Source organism: Papio anubis, chromosome X (assembly GCF_008728515.1).
Source record: "Papio anubis isolate 15944 chromosome X, Panubis1.0, whole genome shotgun sequence".
Taxonomy (NCBI): Eukaryota; Metazoa; Chordata; class Mammalia; order Primates; family Cercopithecidae; genus Papio; species Papio anubis.
In genome coordinates, this window is record NC_044996.1 from 118,105,433 (window position 1) to 118,129,742 (window position 24,310).

General features: G+C 34.0%; 1 long non-coding RNA gene across 1 annotated transcript in view; it reads left to right on the forward strand.

Annotated features, from left to right (window-relative positions):
• LOC116271804 overlaps positions 1–21,147 on the forward strand; it is a 70,520-nt gene extending 49,373 nt beyond the window's left edge. Inside the window, exon 3 of the long non-coding RNA XR_004180558.1 lies at positions 21,072–21,147. This is a non-coding gene — a long non-coding RNA (uncharacterized LOC116271804). The remainder of the gene's footprint in view (positions 1–21,071) is intronic.
• The last annotated feature ends 3,163 nt before the right edge of the window (positions 21,148–24,310 follow it).

Consider the following 24,310-nt stretch of genomic DNA (forward strand, 5'->3'; position numbering starts at 1 on the left):
ACAAAAATCAGAAGCAAAAAACCTGCATTAAGCGTAGCCCAAATCTATCTTTTATTTCCTTTTAAAATATGTGAAAGTCTCTGGATAGATAATATACAAATTAAAAGAATTGAAGCATACTCACAAACAAAAGTAAAAACGTTTGTTAATATAATTGCTGATTTGAAGCTAATGTTTACTTGGATGAGAGTATGAAAATAGCTAAAATCTCTTGGTAAAACTAATGAAGTGACACTGTATTAACTATCATAAAATATTTTATTTTATATCTACTGTTCTTATACAATATTTTGCTTTGGCAAAGTATTTTTTTTTTTTTTTGAAACGGAGTCTCGCTCTGTCCCCCAGGCTGGAGTGCAGTGGCGCGATCTCGGCTCACTGCAAGCTCCGCCTTCCGGGATCACGCCATTTTCCTGCCTCAGCCTCCTGAGTAGCTGGGACTACAGGCGCCTCCCACCGCGCCCGGCTAATTTTTTTTTGTATTTTTAGTAGAGACGGGGTTTCACCGTGGTCTCGATCTCCTGACCTTGTGATCCGCCTGCCTCAGCCTCCCAAAGTGCTGGGATTACAGGCGTGAGCCACCGCGCCCGGCCGGCAAAGTATTTTTATGTGGAAAATGATTTATATGTCATACCTATCAGAATCAAATGGCTACCAGGCAATATATATAACGTAAGTGAAAGTATTAATAGTTTATACATACATATACATATAAATATGTATATGTATGTATCTATACGTGTGAGTTAATGTATACTAATGTTAGTATTCAGATTATCTTGAAGTATTGGACTGTTGAGAAAATGGAATTATTAACATGCATTAAAGGATATACAAATATAAATATATTTTTCTTGAATTAGCATTGAAGAATGAAATAGCTGCATTACATGCTTCATACATTTTAGTTTATTTTGGAATATGTTAAAATATTTTGCAATGTGATTATACTGTTTTCCATAATACCAGCAGTAAATTAGAGTCACAGTAGCTCTACACCCTTGCATGCACTTGGTATGGTTCATATAGTCTTTTTAACCTAGCTCTTCTAATAGATGTGCAGTTGTGTTTCATTGTTGCTCTGAATTGTATGGTTTTGAGTTCTTTTTTTGAAGACATCCTCAGTAAATGGAGAATATAAATCACAGGCTTGAAGCTCTTTCTGTACCATTCAAATTTTGCAAATATGATTTTTTATTGTTTGTGAAAATTTGTGTATGATTTCTATAAAATAATTGGAAGCTCTAGGTGATTTTATCTTCCTCCAGGGAACATTTTATTTTGCTTCCAGCAGGCCATTAAGATGCGGACAGTTCATCTCATTGCAATCAAGATTTGAGTCTTTTTGAAGCTTGGTTTTGTGAGTAGTTTTCTATTTCTTATTCATAAGGACACGTAGGACATAGCTCCTCAGGTCTACATCTAATGAAGCCTTGTGTTTCCATATCCTCTCCTCCTTGGGGGTGAGGGGGACTGGAATTCTCTTTGTGTTCCATGGACTGGTGAGTCTGCTGGAAATGTCACTCACTCGCCTAGTTTCTCAGCTACACCTTTCTGCTTAGAAACTTGGTTTCAAACTTCTCATTTGAGGAGGGATGTCATCTGGGGAAAAAAGTACCAAATTTGCTTCTCATCCCTTTTGCTATTCTTTTACTTGAGATCTTGTCTCTTCAATGTTTGCTTATTTGGGCTCATGATAACTTAAAATGATGTCTTTTATATTTTCCATCTTTCAGAGTTTTTCTCAGTAGAGTGCTTGGGCTGAAACATCTGGTCTGACATTGCTAAAAAGAAAGTATCTCCAAAAACACTATTTCTTAAATATATTTTACTTTGTATGTGTTTTGCCTGCTATATTGAATTAACCCAATCTGTAAATTAAGGAGATAAACAACTTTAATTAAACTTACTATTTGGGATAATTGTACATTCACTTTTAAATAAAAGAAATAATACAGAGATATACCATGTACCCTTTACCTATTTCTAGCCAATATTAACATCTTGCAAAAGTGTAGTGTAGTATCTACCTCAGGATATTCACATTGCTACAGTCAAGATGTAGCATATTTCTATCACCACAAAGACACGCTTTGTTGCACTTAAAGGCACACCTTCATCCCTGAATTCTGGCAACCACAAATATATTATTTATTTCTATACATTTTCATTTCTAGGCTATTGTATAAATATAATCATACTGTATGTGACCATTGGGATTATCTTTTTTCCAGAATACATAATTCTCTAGCGATTTATCCAGGTTGTTAGATCAGTACTTCCTTTTCCTTTCTGAGTAGTATTTCATGGTATAGATGTACCACAGTTTGTTTAACCATTCACTCTTTGAAGATTGTTTTCTTATTGCTGGATTCCAGAGAATACTGATAAATCTGCCATCAACATTTCTGTACAGGTTTCCATGTGAACATGATCTTTACTTTTCTGGGGTAAATATCCAATAATGCAATTGGTGTATTCAAGTTTCTCCCTTGGCCTCTCTTTACTAAGGAGTGGAGGATGCTCCTTGTTACTGCTGAGCGAGGTTGGGAGTTCTGACGCCCCATTAGGCCTCCACTAATTTCTTCCTGATAGGAGGAAGAGGAACGTCAGGTTACAGCTCCTTTTGTGTACTGCAGTGACACTCATGCAGAGTGGTTTCCTTACCATGAGTTGCAATGGAAGTCATTAATCTCTACTAGATCTCCTCTGAGACCACTCTAATAAGGAGGGGAAGGTTACCATATTACTTCCCAGAGAGTGGAAGTCCATGCTCCCCAGATGTGCTCTGTTGACACGGTTGTGCGGGAGTCCTCGTTATTGCCCAGCAGGCATAAAAGTCCTAGCTCCCTACTTGGTTTTATCTGACATACATCATGGGGTAGGCAGTTAGGAGTTACTAGTTACAGCATAATAAGTGAGGGAGCGTAGGCTCCCCACATGGTCTCTTGTTGGCATGAGTTAAAATAGGATCTCCATATTGTCTGTCATACTGGCTGAAGTAGGATACTTATTTTCTTAAAGTTTTCTGTTTTGTTAAGCTGTCCCTTTCCTTGTCTTTTGACTAGAGAGATTAGGCTTATTGGAGAAAAGGGAGGAATTTTTCGTATGCACCCTTTTTTGTTTAAAGGTTGCCAGGTATGTCAGCTTTATTCTGGGACGTATGAAGCAAAACCAAACAAAATGAAAACACAGCGACAGAATTAAAAACAAAAGCAGAGAAGTCACCATCCTATTGTTTTTTGGGTCCTGAGGCCTCTAACCAGTCTTCCTCCCTGTCTCCATCTTTCAGAGTTTTGTAATATTTGTTTTATGTATAACATCCAAGGTTTCTAGTTGTACTTAGAGGGCAAAATAGAGAAAAAAATTATGTCTACTCCATCTTCTTGAGGCATCTTGAAGCAGATGGCCAACAATTCTTTTAGTCAAATGACCTTCAAAAATAGTGGATTTTTTTTTTTTTGCCTTTAGTTGCTTAATTTATTTCAAGCTAATTATTTCATTCATCCCATAAATGTTTTCAAATTCCCAACATATGTGCCAGATGTGGACCATTTGCTGAATTACATTATTGAAGGAGAGCCTAATGGGAAAATAGACAAGTAAATATGAAATGTATAATAGAAGATAGCTCTAGTGGTAATTTGCTACCCAGTAATATAACTAGAATATTACCCATATCTTTTTGTGCTGTTTTTCGAACTCTTTACTTTTCATGTTCTACTTGCAAGTATATAGCATCACTGCCTGTAATATCCATACTCTTCTGCTTTGGCAAAATATGTTTTACATACAAATGATTTATATGAAGATAATACATATCAGAATCAATTAGGTACCATGCAATATATATTAATAGAACATAAGTATTTATGTACTATTATCTGTCAATAATTACTTGACTACCAAAGTTATTAAACATTAAGCCCATAATTTTTGCTATCAAGTAATTATTACATGAGTACATAATTAACATGTGGAATTAGTAACATCCATCAAAGGGTATACAAAAAATAAATATAAATGCCTTACACTTAATGTATGCTTTACACTTAATGTAAATGTGTAATGCAGTTAGAATAAATAGAATATTATTTGTACTTTTTGTGTTATGTTTGGTGCTTGTTCAAGGGATCCGTATTTGAATTTTTTACTTCACAGTCTACTTAGATTTAAATATATTTACTTCCTGTAAATATAATCTTACAACAGGACATTTCTCTTTATTCTCTTTTCCTTTGTGTTCTTGTTGTACTGTTTGCATCTAAAATATCATTTATCACATTGCTTTAAACAATCAATAGTCTTTCAAATAAATAATAGAAAATGTTAGTCTTTTCTAATTAGGCACATATTATCCCATGCTCTTTTTTCCTTCCTATAGTTCTTAGTTTCTATCACATGTCATTTCCCTTCAGCCTGAAGAACTTCCTTTGGTATTGCTTGGATTACAGATTGGCCAGTGACGCATTCTCTTAGGTTTAGTTATATGTCTTGGTCACTCTCAGTTTGAAAAGATAATTTCACTGGATATAGAGTATGGATTGAAAGTGCTATCATCTTTTCCTTTGTCATTGGAGGAATTCTGCTCCACTTTCTTTACTTTTCTGTGGATTTTGTGGAGAAGGCAGCCATCATTTAAGTCATTGTTCCCAGTGAGATAATGTACACTTATTTCGTTGAATATTTTAGTGGCTATATATTCGTTAAATCACTAATATACTTTATATTTCAAACATGCCCAATATATAGTTTATTAGTAAATATTTCAAAAACTTAACCAGCTATTTTAACAATGAAAATTATTATGTTTATAAGAAAATAGCTTATTTAATCAACAAGAGAAATAAAAGCAAAAAAGATGCATGCAAAGCACCAAAAACTCCATTATTATTAAAATATGTAAAAATATCTGTACAGGTATGTGCAAATTAAGATAATTTAAGCACATTCAGAGGCAAAATATGAAAAAAAGTTGGTTATTACAATTTCTGATCTGACCTGGATGTGATAGTATATGAGAGGAGCCATAATCTCCTGATAAAAAATAATAATAATGAAAAAAATTAGCTGGGCATGTTGGTGCACACCTGTTGCCCAGCTACTTGGGAGGCTGAGGCAGGAAAATTGCTTGAACCCAGGAGTTCAAGGCGGCAGTCAGCTATAATGGCAGCATTGCACCCTTGCCTGGGTGGCAGAGTGAGACCCTTTCTCTAAAAAAAAAAAATTATTTAAAAAAGAATATTGATGTGACACTTGTATTAACTATCACAAATACTTTATATCTAGTGTACTTACAAAAAATACAGTATTTTTCTGCCTTGACAAATATATTTTATATGAAAAATTAAATACAGTAAAATATCACAAAGGAATATGTAATGTATAGAATATAAATTAACATGAATTTATGTATATATGTGTGTATAATGTATATGCAGTTATAAATTAGCCTCTCTCTCTATATATATAAAACTATTCAAATAATTTGGTGTTCAAATCATTATGAAATGATAGACTTTAAGAAATAGAATTAGTAGTTTGTATCCAAGATAAAAGGACAATAAATATAAATAGGCCACTAGTGTATTAAATATGCTTAATACTTAATGTAAAAATTTTACTTAATGAGATAACCCTTTTTATCTTGTTAGCAGACTACTGAAGGAGTACAAAATGGTAGAGTTTGCAGAAAGTTTTCTTTTTTAGTTAGATCATAAACTTACCTATAGTTTAGATAGTAATTTTCCTTTACTGTATCTCACAGAATTTACACATGTGCATTAAAATGTGGTCCAAAAAGGTCATAAAATGCCACTGAATTGCTTACTTTCAAGTGGTTAATTTTATTATATAATTTCACCTCATTTTTAAAAAAACTGAAAGGACAAAAAAGGCAAAACCCAATTTTTTGTTGTTGTTTTTAAAAGCTTTTAATTTCTGGCAATTCTTTTTAACACACAGCAATTGTCACATTTTCTTTTTAGATTTTTTTTATCACGATATTTATGAAGAGATAATTGGATTCAGTAGCAATCATGGAAATGTAAAGACAACAATAGCAATGTTTCCAAATATACAAATATTATAATGAATAATAATGTCCAAGCTTTCCAAGTGAAGGAAAAACTACCCTCAGGCACAGGAGGTGGGTTTCTAATTTTGAAACATTTCTGTGAACAATTTGGCAGCAACCATCAATTTAAAATGTGTTCATAAACCTACAGGAGGACTATATAAAAATTCTGAAAATTATTCAGAATATATATTTCAAGGAAAATTTAAGTATAATAACAGAATGAATGATTCCATGATATAATAAGTGTCTACCTATCTGTTTAAATTTACATATAAAAATAATCTAGGAGGATACACATTATTTGGCTAACAATGATTACCTGCTGATAAGTGAGAGTGGGGAAGGAAGGGCCAGAAATTATCTGAAATCAAAAAGAAACAAAAATACATACCTTTTTGGGGTAGGCAGAAAAACATCTCCCCAAAGATATCTACGGGAAAATCCTCTGACTCTGAGAATATATTATTTTATACAGCAAAAGGAATTTGGTAGCTGTGATTTAACTGAAGATCATGAGATGGAAAGATTGTTATCTGTGTGCATCTAATATAATCACAAAGGACCTTATAATGATAATGTGAAGGAGGAAGATAGCAGAGTCAGGGCCAGTGACGATGTGAATACAGAAGCAGAGGTCACAATGAGGTGAGAAAGACACATCTGGCCTTGAAGATAGAGGGATGATGTGCCAAGGAATGCAGGAAGCCTCTAAAAGCTGAAAAAAGCAAGTAGTAGATTCTTTCCTGCTACCTCCAGAAGAAACAAACCTTTGCAGACACCGTGATTTTTGCCCCATAATATGCTTTTTAACTTTTTGACTCACAGAAATATAAGATAATAAATTTGCTTTGTTGTAAACCACTAAGTTTGTGGTAAACAGTAAGACAAAACCCAATTTTTAGATAAATTATGCTGTGTTCATAGTATTAATACTATGCACTATACAATTATTTAAAATATTAAATATATATTTACAAGACAAATTGCTAATAGAAAGAAAGCAAATTCTTACAGGCATGTGTACAAATATTTAAATATATGATTCATTTAAATACATATGTGTGTATTTTTATATACACACTATAGTGCTAATCATAATTGCTTTCAGAAAGCATATGCATTGGCATTTTCTGAAAATTTTACACTGAGCACATCATATGCAATTGTATGCAATAAAAGGTGTAAGTAACAAATAGTCATGTGATGACTTATTACTAATAATAGTTTGAAAGATCTACACTGATTTTATTTCAAAGTAGTACACAATAGCATAAGAAATTAGTGGGGTGTTTTTTGTTTTTCAAGACAGGATTTCTCTGTCACCCAGGCTGGAGTGCGGTACTGACATCCTAGCCCACTGCAGCCTTGAACTCCTGGGCTCAAGCTATTCTCCCACCTCAGCCTTCCAAGTAGATAGTACAGACACGCACCACCACAACTGTTTTGTTGTTGGTGGTGGTGGTTTTTTGTTTGTTTGTTTTTTGTAGAGATAGTGACTCGCTATGTTGCCCAGGCTGGTCTTTAACTCCTGGCCTCAAGTGGTCTTCCCATCTTGGCCTCCTAAACCTCTTACACGCATGAACCACCAGGCCTGACCAGCAGTTGGTCTCATACACAGATTTAGAAAAGAGTTAAAAAGAAAAACATATGCTGAGAAATAATACAAGAAAAGATATGTGGAGAAAAAAATTGCGAATCACTGAAAACAGGCTGAACCTGTGGTGAGTCAGTGAGATCATTAAACGTGGCCATAGGTAAAATTGTCACACATAATGCTTTTTATTGTTCCACTTAGATTAAGTATCAAATGTATTGCAAATTGTGTCTTAAATACCGGGGAGCCTCTGTTAATAAGATACCAGAGCCTCTGTTACCATGTTATCGGAAAAAAATGATGACAGTAATCAGGATTATAATAACTTTAAAGTTTTATCTGATAAGTATATAGAAAAAAAATGGCCTTATTTTGTAAGGTATTCATGCCATTTCTTATATTGTGTATAAAAGTTTAGTAAGAATTAATATTCTTAGAACATTTATGTTTAACTGAATGGAATCCAACAAATCTGCTAAATTATCTAAGAAATTCTAATGTTATTACCTACAGGTTCCTTTTAGCTTATAAACATCATCATGCTCTTTGTGAATAATGTTGATTTCATTTCTCCCTTACAAATTTTTATATATATTGCATTTTTGTCCTGTTGTAAGATTACATTTACAGGAAATGACCTCTATAAAATGTTGAATAGAACTGGTGATGGTAGGTATCCTTTTATCATTTCTGATCTCAGGGAGAAGGTTCTCAGTATTTCAACACTAATCATAATATTCTCTAGTTCTTCAGGCTATTTTTTAAATAATAAGTGACTGGGAAAATTTGTCAAATGGTTTCTCTGTATTTATATGACACAATTATGTTCCTTTTTTGTTAAAATTGTTTGGTATCTAAGTATTAAATCTACAGTAATTTCAGTTTTTTATTAAACCCAAATTGTCAGGTCGCATGAACAGTGCTGTAAGATACATCATGTCTGATGTATTTTAGAATTTCGTTTGTCAGAAATAAATTTGTTTTTTTTTCCAGAGGTTTTGTAAACAATGATAAATATAAAGAAATCACAGTAATTTTTGTTGTTACTGTTTACCACAAGAGATATAAAGCGAAGTTTATCTTCTCTTATAATGTGCTTTATAGTTTTGTGTAAAGTTTATATAGATCTCATAAAACATTTTGGGGTGTGCCTTTGCCCTTTCTATCCTGAGGAAGATCTTGTGTAAAATTTATTTTATGTCTTTCTTCGTTGTGTGGAAAAGTTCATGGCTTAGGGAACCAGGAAATAGAAATTATTTTTAGGAAGGATTTTCACTATGCAAAATTTCATTGATTGATATTGGACTATTTGTATTTCTTAAGGGTTTTGATCTTATATGTGTTTAACTCTGAATTTCATCATTTTGTGTAATTTCAAATATATTGAAGTGAATCTGCTTATATATTATGTATACATTTCCAGGTTTAGTAATAATTATCCTGTCTACCTTCTGCGTATTGGTTATGTGAGCCTTCTTTGCTTCTTGACCAGTCTTGCCAAGAGTTTATCTTCATTTATTTATTTATTTTACCATTTTATAAAACTGAAAACCAATCTTTTTTTTTTTTTTTTTTTTTTGAGACAGACTCTCATTCTGTTGCCCAGGCTGGAGTGCAGTGGCACGATCTTGGCTCACTACAACCTCTGCTTCTCGGGTTCAAGCAATTTTCCTGCCTCAGCCTCTCGAGTAGCTGGGACTACAGGCGCCCTCCACCACCTCCAGCTAATTTTTGTATTTTTAGTGGAGACGGGGTTTCACCATATTAGCCAGGCTGGTCTCAAACTCCTGACCTCGTGATCCTCCCGCCTCGGCCTCCCAAAGTGCTGGGATTACAGGTGTGAGCCACTGCGCCCGGCTGAAAACCAACTTTTGAATGTGCAGCTCTTCTCTTTGTAATTTTCTTCAAAATTTCTTCTCTTGTTTTTGTGTTACTGTTTCGTTTGTATTATTTTCAATACTAAATTGCCACTTGGTTTTCATTTCTTTAAGGCTGATTATCAGATCTTAAATTTTCCAGATTTCTTCTCCGGCATTAAGTGCTGTATAATTTCCTTTAGACATATATTTTGGCACATTCTACACACAGTTTGTGACAGTTTCATGAAGACATATTTGACCTAAAATAATCCGGGCATCATTTAAATTAACAATATAAGTGTTAAAATGGGCATATATTTGTGAAACAATATCCACAATCAAGAAAATGTGAACATCTTCCACATCCAAGATTCCTTCAACATCTTTATATTTCTCCCTTCTTAGTCCTGCTCAAGCCCCCACCCCTTTCCCATGAGTTAAAAATTCCTACAAGTGTCTTTGTATGGACATGTAATTTTATTTTGCTTGGATACACTACAAGGAATGGAATGGCCGGAGCATATGATTGGTGCATCTTTAAATTATTTTAGAAAATGTCAAAGTGTTTTGCTGTATGATTATACCATGGTACACCCAACCAGCAGTATGTGAGACTTGCAGTTGCTCTACATCTTTGCCAGCACTCTCAATGCTCAATATTATTTTTTATTTTATAAATTTAAGGTGTACAACATGATGGTCGGTATTTTTAACTGTACCTCTTCTGAGTGTATAATGATATCTCATTGTCACTCCAAATTGTTCTTTCTTTCCCAGGCATACCAATAAATGGAGAAAATGGATTGCAGGCCTGATGCTAATCCTTTAATTCCCATTTATATCTTGCATGTATGATTGTTTTGGATTGCAATCTGAATTATCTGTATTAAATACTATGGCGATAATTGGAGGTCAGCAGTTATATATAATACTTTTGCTTTTGAGAGCCTGTTAACATGGAAATAGTTTACCTCATAGCAATCAGGAATTGAGAACCTGGGTCTCAGATTTTGTCAGGAATGTTCTCTTTCTGACACACGTAGACATTTAGGTCATAGCCCCTCAGGGATGACAAGTGAACCACTGTGTTTTTCAGAACCTCTTCTCATTGGTGCACCCTCAGGTCCAAGTGTGTCTCCTGGGATGGTGAAACTGCTAAAAGCTCTCACCAGCTGCTTAGCTTCTCAGCTTCAACTTATTGCTTAGTATCTCAGCGTCTCAGTCACCTTTGAATTAGCAAAACTGTTGAGCATAAAAGGGTTACCAAATTTGAGTATCCCCACCTGGAATTATCTTCTAATTCAGACCCTGTCTCTTTAAATATTTATTTTCTTGTCTTTGTGGTGCTTTCTAACATGTGTTTTTGAGGCTTCCCTTTCCCAGTTTTTCTCGGCATGGTTGGGCTGTAAGATCTGTACAACCACTATTTCATAAAATATGTTTATAATTTGTAGTCGTTTTTTCCTATAGCTAATTACCCATATACCTATATATATGTAATTATATATAAAATATAACATATGTATATAATACATAATTATATCTATATAATATATAATTATTTATCTTTATAAACATCTTATATAAAAAATATATATATATAATCTATATTTCTTATAAAGATGTTGAAGGAATCTTGGACGTGTGAGCTAGATGTTCACATGTTCATTTTTTTTTTTTTTTGGGAGACAGAGTCTTTCTCTGTCACTGAGGCTGGAGAGCACTGGTGTGATGTTGGCTCACTGCAACCTCCGCCTCCTCGGTTCAAGGGATTCCCCTGCCTCAGCCTCCTGAGTTGCTGGGATTACAGGTGCGTGACACCAAGCCTGGCTAATTTTTTTGTGTTTTTAGTAGAGACGGGGTTTCACCATGTTGGCCAGTCTGGTCTCGAACTCCTGACCTTAGGCAATCTGCCAACCTCAGCTTCCCAAAGTGCCGGGATTACAGGCATGAGCCACCACACCCGGCCCACATTTTCTTCATTGTGGATATTGCTTCACAAGTGTATGCATGTGTGTGTGTATATACATATATAATATAAGTACATATATATGGTGTATATATATATCTCGTGTGTGTGTGTATATATATATGTAAATTTATTTTAGGGCAAATAATTGTCCCAAGGAGAGCATCATTTTTCATTTCATTCTACTTCATTTAAATATTTCATTATTTACTCCATAAATATTTCCTCAGTTCACAACATGTGCCTGGTATGGACCATATGATGTTAGTGCTTCATCAACGTACAACCTAGTGAAAAAAATATGGGTAAATAAGGAGTATTCCTTTATTATTATATAAAGATCAAGTTTGGGGTAATTTTCTATGTAGCCACAGTACTAGAAGGAACTTACACCTTCTTGTATCATATTTAACTCTTGCTCCAGGAATTGGCATATGATTCTTTATATTATTTTGGTCTACTTTGAATTATGATAATACCATCCCATGTAAATATAGCCTCACAGCACTACATTTTGACTAATCCCCTTTCATTTATGCTATGTCATATATTTCACATATACAATACTGTTTACCATTTTTGCTTCATAGAGTCGGATACATTGCAAAAGTAAAGAATAGTTGTCTTTTTCCCTCTCCAGAGCGCCTCTTTCCTTTCTGTAGTTCTTAATTTCCGTGTGGTGTCATTTTCTTTCATTCTGAAGATCCTGCAGTATTACTTATATTTCAGGTCGTCCAGCCACAAATTGTCTCAGGTTTGATTGTGTGGATGTGTCTTATTTCAGTCTCAGTTTGGAAGGATAATTTTGCTAGATGATTTGGAGTTGATGGTTTTATTATTTTTTTCCTTCGACATTGGAAAAATGCTGCCACATTTTCTCCAGTCTCCATGGATTCTGTTGAGAAGGAAGCCATTATTAGTGCGGTCTTGCATCTCTATAAAGATATACCTGAGACTGGGTAATTTATAAGGAAAAGAGATTTAATTGGCCCACGGTTCCGTAGGCTGTACAGGAAGCATGGTAGCATCTGCTTCTAGGGAGGCCTCAGGGATCTTTGACTTGTGGTAGAAGGCAAAGCAAGAACAGGAGTCTTACATGGCAGGAGTAGGATTGAGAGAGAGGGGAGATGCCACACACTGTTAAACAATCAGATCTCTTCAGAACTTAGTCCCTATACAGTACCAGAGGGGACGGTACTAAACCATTCATGAGAACTCTGCCCCCATGTTCCAATCACCCCCCCACCAGGCTCCGCCTCCAAACTGGGAATTGCAGTTGAACATGAGATTTGGGTGAGAACACAGATCCGAACTATACCAGAAGCCATCATTCCCAGGTAGGAAATTTAAATCATCATTCCTAGGTAGGAAATTTATCTGAACTCCTCTCGAAATTTTAATTTCTTAAAAATGTTTGTCTCTCAGTTTAAATGTGAGTACCCATGTGCACATCTATTTCTATTTAACATGCTTCAATTTCAATGATCTTGGATCTGCAGTTTGGCTTTATTTAACAAAACAAAGGAATATTTGGCCACTTTTCTTCAAAACACATATATTTTTTTCTGCTTCATTCCTGTACCTCTTCAACTTGCACTCTACATAAACATATGTTAAATGACCAGATATTTTTTCTACTCTGGCTATGCCAAAACCCCACAGTCTTTGAACACTGCAAGACCTCTGGTATTTTTGTTCTTCGTTTAACTTCACATTCGTGCCCTGCTGGGCCTTGATGAGTCTTGTGCATATGTGCAGCCTAGCCCTTTAACAAGGACCTATTTCGAACTCCCACATTGACTTCTGTCCTTGTTCTGTGCATCGCTCCCCCATCTTCAGTGCGCTACCAGGTAAATCACAGCTGCATTAACAGCCCCCATGTTTCATCAGTGCAGTTACACCGCCATGCTCTTCTTGGTCTCACACTCCCTGCCACAGGAGAATTTTCCCCACCCATAGTTCCTGAGCAAACATGAGGCTCTAACCCTGACAATACCTTATATCTGTGAGAAACTCTCACACATTGTTTGTGGGAGGAGAAATTGGAGTCAGGACTCTGGCAAAGTTTTGGCAGGTTCCGTTAAGCTAAATATGGGCATTCAGTATGACATAGTAATTCTCGCTGACATATAATCATCTTAAAAATTAACATATGCCAAAATGTATATAGAAACACTAATTCCTAATAGCCCAAACTGGACACGACCTAGAAATTAAATCACCATCTCTAAAAATGGGTAAAATATGGTATATCACACAATGTAAGATCATGCAGCAATGAATATGAACAAACTTCTGTATACAACTTAGATAAATCTCATGGCCATAACGTTGAGCAAAGGAATTCACACATACAAAAATAATATTGTCTGAAACTATTTATATGAGTTTCCAAAACCGGTGTGTTGTTACAAAGAGTTGTGTTTTGAAATCAGACTCACATGAATGGTAGCTCTTACACCACATTTTATTTGTGATTTAAGTGATAGAGGCAAACATCTAGTCAAAATATAAAACATTATATTTTTTGGAGGTCATGAAAGCATCAGAAACAGTCCCGACTAGTGCCATTTTTCTTCCACATCAGGATGTGATTTTGTGTTACAGTAAAAGATGAGTTGTGTTGAATAATGTTTGAGAAAATATTATTTTAAAAAGGGAGTCATTTAATTTTTTGGCTCATCCCATTTTACACTGTTAATTACACAGTCTCCATTAATTACACTGTATGTTATTCTTCAGCCAGCGAATCTGCATAGATCCATAACTTCCAGGGTTGTTTATAATAAACAACCTAGACAGACAAAGTACATCCTGGTAAAATAGTAATATCTATTAGCATGTTTACAAAGAGTTATTATGTCAGCACCTTTAATAGGAAGTCATTAACTTTTTTCAGGCATTCCTGTTAGAGAATAGTTACAAGCCTGCTCTTACTCCTTTCCTTCACAGCAGGAAAAGTCAGTGCAAGTTGTTAGGAGTCAGAGCTGTGGTTAACTATAAGGAAAAGGAAAGCCATAATGATGGGAGATGGCAAAAAGGATTTATTTCTTTTATCCTTCTGGAAGTCTGACTGTTTCATTCTCCATCCGGGTTTTATACAGCTAGGTTCTTTTGGCTAACTACATAGATCTGGTCAGTTGGTAGGTTTTCACTTTACTCCATTTGTATTATGATTTGAAGGATAAATAAAGACGACATATAGTCACGATAAATATAACCTAAAAAAATAAACACCAAAATTTTGGGGGGTGTATGTGCGTGTATGTGTGTGTGTTTGTGTTTGCGTATGTGTTTCTAGGAGGAAGCAGAGTGATATAATTGGGAAAGTGCATACACGTGTCCCCTAAGGCCTTGGTCATATTATCTTTCTGGTGGAAATATATTTGTTGTTTCATTAATATTATTTATATTTCAAATATATAGCAAACATGTATTTCTAATAAAATAATTCAAAAACTTCAAAATGTAGTTTTCAATTAAAATTATTTCCTCTATGTAAGGCAAAGGATACTTCATTTGAATGACAATAGAAGGAAAGCCAAGTAAAAGGAATAAGAGAATAAAATATTATAAAAGTCAAAAATATTCCAATTAAAATTATTATTTTATTATTCCAATTTTTAAAATATTAAGCTGGGCACGGTGGCATGCACCTGTCATCCCAACTACTTGGGGGGCTGAGGCAGGAGGATCACTTGAGCCTTGGAGTTCAAGGCAGCAGTGACCTCAAATGCACTCGTGAATAACCAATACTCTCCAGCCTGAGTGACATAGGCAGACTTCATCTCTAAAAAATTAAATTGAATTAAAATTAAAATACTACAGTAACCGAAAAGATCTGAATTGTATACAAATTAAAATGATTTAAGCATATTCCTAATGAAAATTTCAAAATGGTTTGTTCTGACACTTGGCGACTTGAACCTAATGTTGACCTAGATGAGAAATTACATGAGAACTGGCAAGATCTATTGATATAAAATAGTAAGATGAAACCTGTGTTACCTATAGCAAACTATTTTAGTTTTATGGTTGTTATACAATATGCAATAACATCTGCTTTTAGAAAACATTTTCTGGCCGGGCGCGGTGGCTCAAGCCTGTAATCCCAGCACTTTGGGAGGCCGAGACGGGCGGATCACGAGGTCAGGAGATCGAGACCATCCTGGCTAACACGGTGAAACCCTGTCTCTACTAAAAATTGCAAAAAACTAGCCGGGCGAGGTGGTGGGTGCCTGTAGTCCCAGCTACTCGGGAGGCTGAGGCAGGAGAATGGCGTGAACCCGGGAGGCGGAGCTTGCAGTGAGCCGAGATCGCACCACTGCACTCCAGCCTGGGTGACAGAGCAAGACTCCATCTCAAAAAAAAAAAAAAAAAAAAAAAAACATTTTCTATCTACAGTAATTTATATAGCTTTATTTCTTAATGAATATTAAAATATATATATTTTTATATATCTGGTCATAGATTTTTGTAAAGGGTGTGAAATGATACTAGATCTTTGTAACTTTATTTAAAATTCCTTAGAAGAGTTTTAAGTTACATATCCTTTACACAGTACTTCCACTTCTAGGATTGGACAGATACTCAGAGAAGGGCATAAAGGCGTAGGTACAAAAAAGGGAATAGAGAAATTGTCAAATAACTTATGATATGTCCATACTATGATTACTGTTCAGCTTTTGCAATCAGTCAGGTGTGCCTATATTTATTTACAGAAAACATCTCCAAGATGTATTGCTGAAGAAAAAAAAGCACATTGTGATTTCAATTAGTCATGTGCACAAATATATACACATATTATGCATATTAACATATATTTACGTATATTTATGTCCATATACGAACTTTACTGCTGATCGTGTTTACATCTGAGAATGAAATCTGTATCTGCACTTTTTCAAAACTTTACAATGAGCACACTCTGTATTTTCAATGACCTAAAGAAAAATTGTAGAAATATCTACATGACGGCCTATGACTAATGATTGTTTTGGATATCTGCTCTTTGCTTTTTGTTCTTATTTTTAAAATAGTACAGAACAGCATGAAAAGTTATACTTGAAGAAAGGATAATTAGAAAACAGAAAGAAAAGACACAGTATAAGCGCAATATAAGCAAGTTATGCGGAGACAATTTGTGAACCACTTTAAAAAGCTGATCTCTATTTAGTCAGTGAAATTATTGTCCAAGGGGTCATAAATAAAATTGCTACAAGGAATGACCTTTTATTGTTCAACTAGAGTTAAATGTAACATGTATTATGAAGTTTGTCTCATATTGAGTGTACCTGTTCCCATATTAGAAAAATTGGCAATAATAGTGTTGTAGTGATTCATTTCATATATGTATATGAATACCCTTAAAAATATAATTTTATCCTGTAGATTTGTTATGCCCTTTCTCATGATGTGTATAAAAACCTTATGAAGGATTGCTATTTTCAGAAAAATGTGTATGTTAATTAACTAGATTTAGTCATTTCACAATACCTATTTCAAAACTTGATGTTGTATATGATAAATACATCCAATTTTGTCTTCCAATTAAAAACATGAAGTAGGCCAGGCATGATGACTGACGCCTGTAATCCCAGCACTTTAGGAGGCTGAAGCAGGCAGATCACGTGAGGTTAGGAGTTCGAGACCAGCTTGGCCAACATGGTGAAACCCTGTGTCTACTAAAAATATAAAAGTTAGCCAGGTGTGCTGGTTCATGCCTGTAGTCTCAGCTACTTGGGAGGCTGAGGCAGGAGCATCATTTGAACCCAGGGGATGGAGGTTGCAGTGAGCCAAGATCGTGCCACTGCACTCCAGCCTGGCGACAGAGCAAGACTCTATCTCAAAAAAAAAAAAAAAAAGTAATAGAAAAAAAAGAAAAATGCATTTATGTTTAACTGTGTAACAGGACCATCATCAATGGCAGAGAACCACTTAAGTACCATCAGAATTAGTGAATTGTGTATATTCATTGACTGACATATTGCTAAAGAAAAAAAAAGCACTCTGTAATTGCATCTATTGAAAATGAAGCATCTAGTGCATAAGAAAAACCAGCTTCCAGAAGCAATTTCTTAAAGTACAATGCTCAATTTGTGTGTGATTACATCTCAGAGAAATCATCATAATATTTGTGATATGGACGAGATTAGAGCCCAGTTATAGCGTATAATTCAAGTTTAAGGAAATGATTCTGATAATTTTGAATGTATTTGTCTCCCTTTTAAAGGGAGTCACACTTGTTGATAAATGGCATATTGAATATGGAAGAGAATAGTGCAATGCTCAGGACTAGGTTATAGAAGGATGATCCTTCTGTTCGATTCTGCTATTCTCTTTATAAACTCCGGAAAATCTCTTTACTTCTGTGACATCAGTGTTTTTTTTCCAAACATGCAAAGTAAAACCAAAGTACATCCATTCCATTTACCACATATAGAGCAAAAACCTGCACATAATTTCCAGTATTCCATAAAAATGCTAATATTTAAATGTGCAGTGAATTATACACCCCACCTTCTGTATAAGCATGCTATTTTGAAGTCCTCATAAAAATGATAATTCTTCCTGTGTTTTGAAAGATTCATTCTTGAGGCCAGGCACAGTGGCTCACGCCTGTAATCACAGCACTTTGGGAGGCAGAGGCGAGCGGATCACGAGGTCGAGAGATCGAGACCATCCTAGCCAACATGGTGAAACACCGTCTCTACAAAAAATGCAAAAATCAGTTGGGCATGGTAGTGCACGCCTGTAGTCCCAGTTACTTGGGAAACTGAGGTGGGAGAATCACTTGAACCCGGGAGGCAGATGTTGCAGTGAGTCGAGATCATGCCACTGCACTCCAGCCTGGTGACAGAGCGAGACTCCATCTCAGGTAAAACAAACAAACAAACAAACAAAAAAGCATTCCTGAATAATAGAGTGTACGAAGTGTACAAAAATTCAGTAGATGATTTCAGATGTTAAAGTACAAAGTGTAGATGTCACAAGTCATCATCCTGTCTTTAATTTCCTGATAGAATATCAACACCAAGGTACTGTATAATTCATGCACCAACTCTAGTGGCATTAAATCACAATGTCCCAAATTGCCCTAATCGTTCACCAATAGGTCTTTTTTCATTCTATCTGACTGAAATCGAACTTTCTGTTAATTCTCTCCATTAGTCCAATTTTTAAATTTGATGATTTATAGAATATGCTGAATTACTGCTTGGATTTGACTTGGGTTCGTGTTGAATGGGATTGCATATGCTTCAAAGTGGGAAGAATTGATCACCTTACAAAAAACTACATCTTCCGTTTAATAAACATTCACCATTGAGTTGTTAATATCTCAATTTAATTCATCTGAATAATTTTCTATAGTTTGGTATGTAAATATATTGCTAAGCTTTCATTAAAATTTTACCTAAGATTTTGATAATCTTGGCATTGTAAATGGTGTCTTTAATTAATTTAATCTTCTAGTTATTTGTTGCTGGAATTTGGAAATACGGTTACAGTTTATTTTTATATTAACCATATATCCAGTAATTGCTAAATTTATTAATTCTAACATATCATATATACGCTGGTGTTAGTCTAGAAATATAAACATTCAGCATATGAATAATGGCAGTTAATTTCTTCCTCTCCCATCCGTATGTCTTTTTTTTTCTTTTTCTTCTATTATTGCCTACATAAATGTTGAATGGAACTGGTGACAGTAGGAATCTTTTTCTCATTCCTGATCTCAGGGAAATGTTTGAATATTTCAACACTGATTATGATATTAACTACAATTTTATGATTTTTTTCTAATATTAAGTGGATATGTTAGTTTTTGCACTTATAATAATCACAATATTATATATTTCTATGATTTACTGAACTTTTGTGATTTCAAAGTGTTAATGCAACAAGAATTCACTCTGGGATAAAATCTAATTTATTTATAGTGTATCACATTTGATGTAACTTTGGATTCAGTTTGTTAAACTTTTTTTTTCATTTGTTCATGAGATATATGTGTGTGTGTGTATATATATGTATATATATAACCTTTTCATGTGATATGTTTTTCAGTTTGGTGTAAAGTTTATACAGATCTCTTTTTTTGTTTGTTTGTTTGTTTTTGAGATGGAGTCTCCCTCTGTCACCCAGGCTGGAATGCAGTGGCGCAATCTCGGCTCACTGCAACCTCTGCCTCCCAGGTTCAAGCAATTCTTCTGCCTCAGTTTCCTGAGTAGCTGGTACTACAGGTGTGCACCACCACGCCCAGCTAATTTTTATATTTTTAGTAGAGACATGGTTTCACCATATTGGTCAGGCTGGTCTCAAACTCCTGACCTCAGGTGATCCACTCGCCTCGGTCTCCCAAAGTGCTGGGATTACAGGCGTGAGCCACCGCACCTGGCCCAGAACTCGTAAATCATTTAGAGGAGTTGCCTACTGCTTTCATTTTCTGCAACTTTTGTATAAGATTCATGTCATGTATTTCTCAGTTGTAGGGGGAAATTCACCAATTCGATCCCCAGAGCACAGGACTCACTTATAGGGAATTTTTCATTATAGATGTAATTTACTTAATAAGACTATGCAGTTTTGCTCAGTTTTATTTTCATTAAGTTGGGTTTAACCAGAGTTCTACATTTTACATAATTCAAATTTATTAACATATAATGACTTATATTTTGTCTCTGTTTCCAGATTCTGTAATGATGACATATGTAAATATTGTGTTTCTTCCATTCCTGATGAATAGATCCTTTAATGATAATGAAATGTTCTTCTTTATCTCTAGTTACTTTCCTTTCCTAGACGTCTACTTTGTTCGGCGTTATTGTACACGTTCCAGTTTTCTTATGCTTAATTTTGCATTGCACATTATTTTTTATACTATTACTTTCAACCTTACTGTGTCTTTCAATTTAAATTGCCTCTGATATAAACAGCAAATAATTGGGACTTGCTTCTTTTCTAGTCTCAAAACCTATGCATTTTAGTTGGAATGTTTAAGCTTTTAAAAATTAATGTTTTTATTAATATAGTTTGATTTCAACTTGACAATTTTGCCATTTATTTTCTATTTTTTCCATCTCTTTTTATTTCTCTATTTCTCCTTTCTTGCCTACGTTTGTGTTTATTTAATATTTTTAATTCAATTTAATTTCCTCCTTTAAATTTTTGTTTATTGCAAATTATAAACATGCCCACACATTTTTTACACCCTCTGCCTTCAAGAGATGGGGTTTATGGCCACACACGGATTCTGGACCAAGCTTAGTGACCCTTTTGTAACCAACCTAAGGCAGCAGTTGTGATGCTATAGTTAAATTGCTAGGCTAAAATTCCAGCCGACTGCCATCAGCAACAGCCACCAGCAGAGGGCGCCACCTTAGCCCTCGAGCCTCGTGCTCTTCTCGAATTTTCTTCGTTCTCAATTTTCATCTCCTGAGGGTAGCAACATGAATTATAGCTTGTCAAGCAATACATTATTTCAGGTTTATTTATGTGGCTAATCAGTTTGTAAGGATAATTTTGCTGGATATAGAATCTGGGTTGAAACTTGTATTTTTCTTTCAGCGTTGGGAAGATTCTGCTCCATTTTCTCTGATTCTTTATGGATTCTGTTCAGAAGGAAGCCGAATTTTAAGTCATCGTTCTAGGATAGGTAATATATCTTTATTTCTCAAAAGTTTTCAGTTGGTATACATTTGTTCATTTCATTGATTTTTTTTTTTTTTTGTATTTCATATAGGTATCTAATATGCAGGTTAATAATAAAATATTTTTAAAAGTCCAGTGCCTATATGGTCAATCTAAATATTCCATTTCTGTAAATACAAATATAATTTATTTGATTGACAGTAACATCACAAGCAAAAGAAAATCTCTCATGGGATAAATGTCTACTTTTTATTAAAATGTATAAATATCTACGAAATATATCCAAAATAATGTAAACACATTCCAGAGAAAATTATAAAAATCGTTTTTATAATTGCTCATTTGCTGTTAAAGTTGACATGCATGAGAAAATGTGTGAGAAGAAATTAAAACTCTTTATAAAGAATAATGAAGTGACATTTGTATGATCTATAGCAAAATTATTGCTTTGGCAAATTATGTTGCATATCTGGAATGATTTGTGTAAATATAATGCATATAGGAGTTGATTCAGTAACTGGCAATATATAGAACATATGTGAAAGTAAAGTGTATATGCACAGGTTTAATATATAAAATTTTTAGTATGTTAAATATAAATTATAAACTAACAAATAGTAAAATTCATTTTACAGAAAGTTAGCATACATTTTCATTAATGCTATTAACTATGCATAATAATTAATGCAAATTAAATAAAAAAGTATCCTTTATCTTGATACCAGATTATTGAGGGAGTATAAAATAGTACTGGGTTTTTGGAAATTAGTTTAGCATTAACAAAGTAGTTGTCACTTGCTTTTTAAAAAAATAATTTGCCTTTTAGGACTGTATCCAGTACAGCCACTAAAAAATAAGCATAAATGTGTGGTTACAAAATTAGCAAAAGAGCTACTTTTCAATAAATTATATTGTTTTTATTCTATGGATATTATGTAGCTATGCAACCAATCTAATAGATCTTATATACTTCCAGATGGTATTTCCAGAATACATTGCTGGTAAAAAGTAAAGCAAATTATAATTTCACATGTATAATATATATATATATACATATAATGTATATAATATATATATAATATACATATATTATGTAAATGCCAATTTATGTGAATATCTGTCCTTAGACACACTTTACTGATACCATGGTTACTTCCAAGAGGATATAGTCATGTGCATTTTTTGAAAATTTTACACCAAGCATAAGGCAAATTTTTAAACAGCGAAAGGAAGTTAAAGAAGTAGACACGTGTAGTCCCAGCTACTCGGGAGGCTGAGGCAGGAGAATGGCGGGAACCCGGGAGGCGGAGCTTGCAGTGAGCTGAGATCCGGTCACTGCACTCCAGCCTGGGTGACAGAGCGAGACTCCGTCTCAAAAAAAAAAAAAAAGTAGTAAACACGTAGTGGCATATCACTAGTGACTGTTTTCTAAACAACAGTAGTTGTTTAATTTTTTTCCTTTTTTTTTTTTTTTTAACTTTTAAGGTAATATAGAAACAGTTAAGAAATCATGCTAGAAGATAGAATAGAAAACAGTGGAAAAGAATATGAAAAAATATATAAACAAATTTTGTAGAGAAAATACTTGTGACTCACTTTAAAGAAGCTAATCTATTTAGTCAATGAGATCATTAGACTAAAGACCATAAGAAAAATTACACAAAGAATGCCCTTTTTATTGTTTCCTTCGGATTAAATGTCAAGTTTGTTATAAAGTTTGGTTTATATTTTGGAGTCTCTGTATCAGAAAAAAGTAGCAATATTCAGGGTTATAATGACTGCTAAATATATAGAAAAAGCCTTAAAAATATAACCTTGTCCAGTGGGGTTTTTGTGTCATTTCTTATGATACGTATGAACAGTTTAAGAATTGCTATTCTTAGAAGAAAAAGTGTTTGTTTAAATGTGTGTTACCTATCAGTCTTGAAATATTTACTTATTAGTTCTAATACATTGCTTACAGATTGCTTTTAGATATTCTGGAAGCATAATTATGCAGTCTGTATATAGACATAGGGTACAGTTCATGGTTTTCATTATTTATGGCTTTTTTTTTTTGCATTATTGCCCTGAACCAAATTTTCCCTAAAATGCTGAGTAGAATTGGTGATAGTAGACATCCTTGTCTCTTTTTTCACCTGAAGAAGTTCTTCAGTTTTTCACCACTGATTATATATGCTGCAGTTTTTAATTTTTTTTTTTAAAAAGACTCATAAGTGGCTAATTATATGAAATGGCTTTTCTGTAACTGCTGTCGTAGTGACATAATTTCATTTCTTTGTCAAGATTGTTTGATTTGCTTTGTTGCTTTGAAAACAAAGCAACAAGAATCCATTCTTGTATTAAAGCCAATTTGTTCATGGTTAATTATAATTGAAGTATCTTTAGATTCTGCTTGTCAAATATAAAATGTTACTTTTATTTAGTTTTTTGTGTTTGTCATTAGGCATACAAACCTTTGGTTTTCCTTTTATATAATGGCCTTATTAGTTTGGTATCAAGTTTATAGAGGTCTTACAAAGCATTTTGGGCAGAGTTTTTACTGTTTCTCTCCTGTGTAAAGTGGTTGTCCAATACTTGTGTTATTTAATTCTCAATTATATAAGAAAGATCAGAAATTTAGGCACCAACAAATAATTTATTTGTTGGAAGGTTTTTCTTATAGAGATACAGTTTTTGATTAGATATAGAATCATTGAAGTTTCCTGGTTTAACTGTTTTGCTATATTTTTGTTTCTCTCATTTCATGAATTTCAAGTTTATTGGCATAAATTTGCTTACATCATGATGTATGTATCTCCAGTATCCTAGGGATGCTGCCCTCTACATTTCTGCTGTTGATAATATATGTCTTTTTAAAATTCCTTTGATCAGTCTTGCCAGGGACTTATTACATTTTTTCCTTTCAAACAACAACAGAATTCTTCAATTGCTATTTAATTTTTTTTAGATTTTATTAACTGATGTTAATTTTAATTTTTCATGTTTAAAATTTTGATTTTATTTTCTGATTTATTTTTTAATTTCATGCAGTGTATTCTCAAATCTTCAGTATTCAGGATTTCATCTTTGGCATTAATGCTCTAAATTTTCCTTTAGTCTCATATTTTGGCATGTAGTACACAGTTTTTAACAGCTTAGATGAAGTATAATTG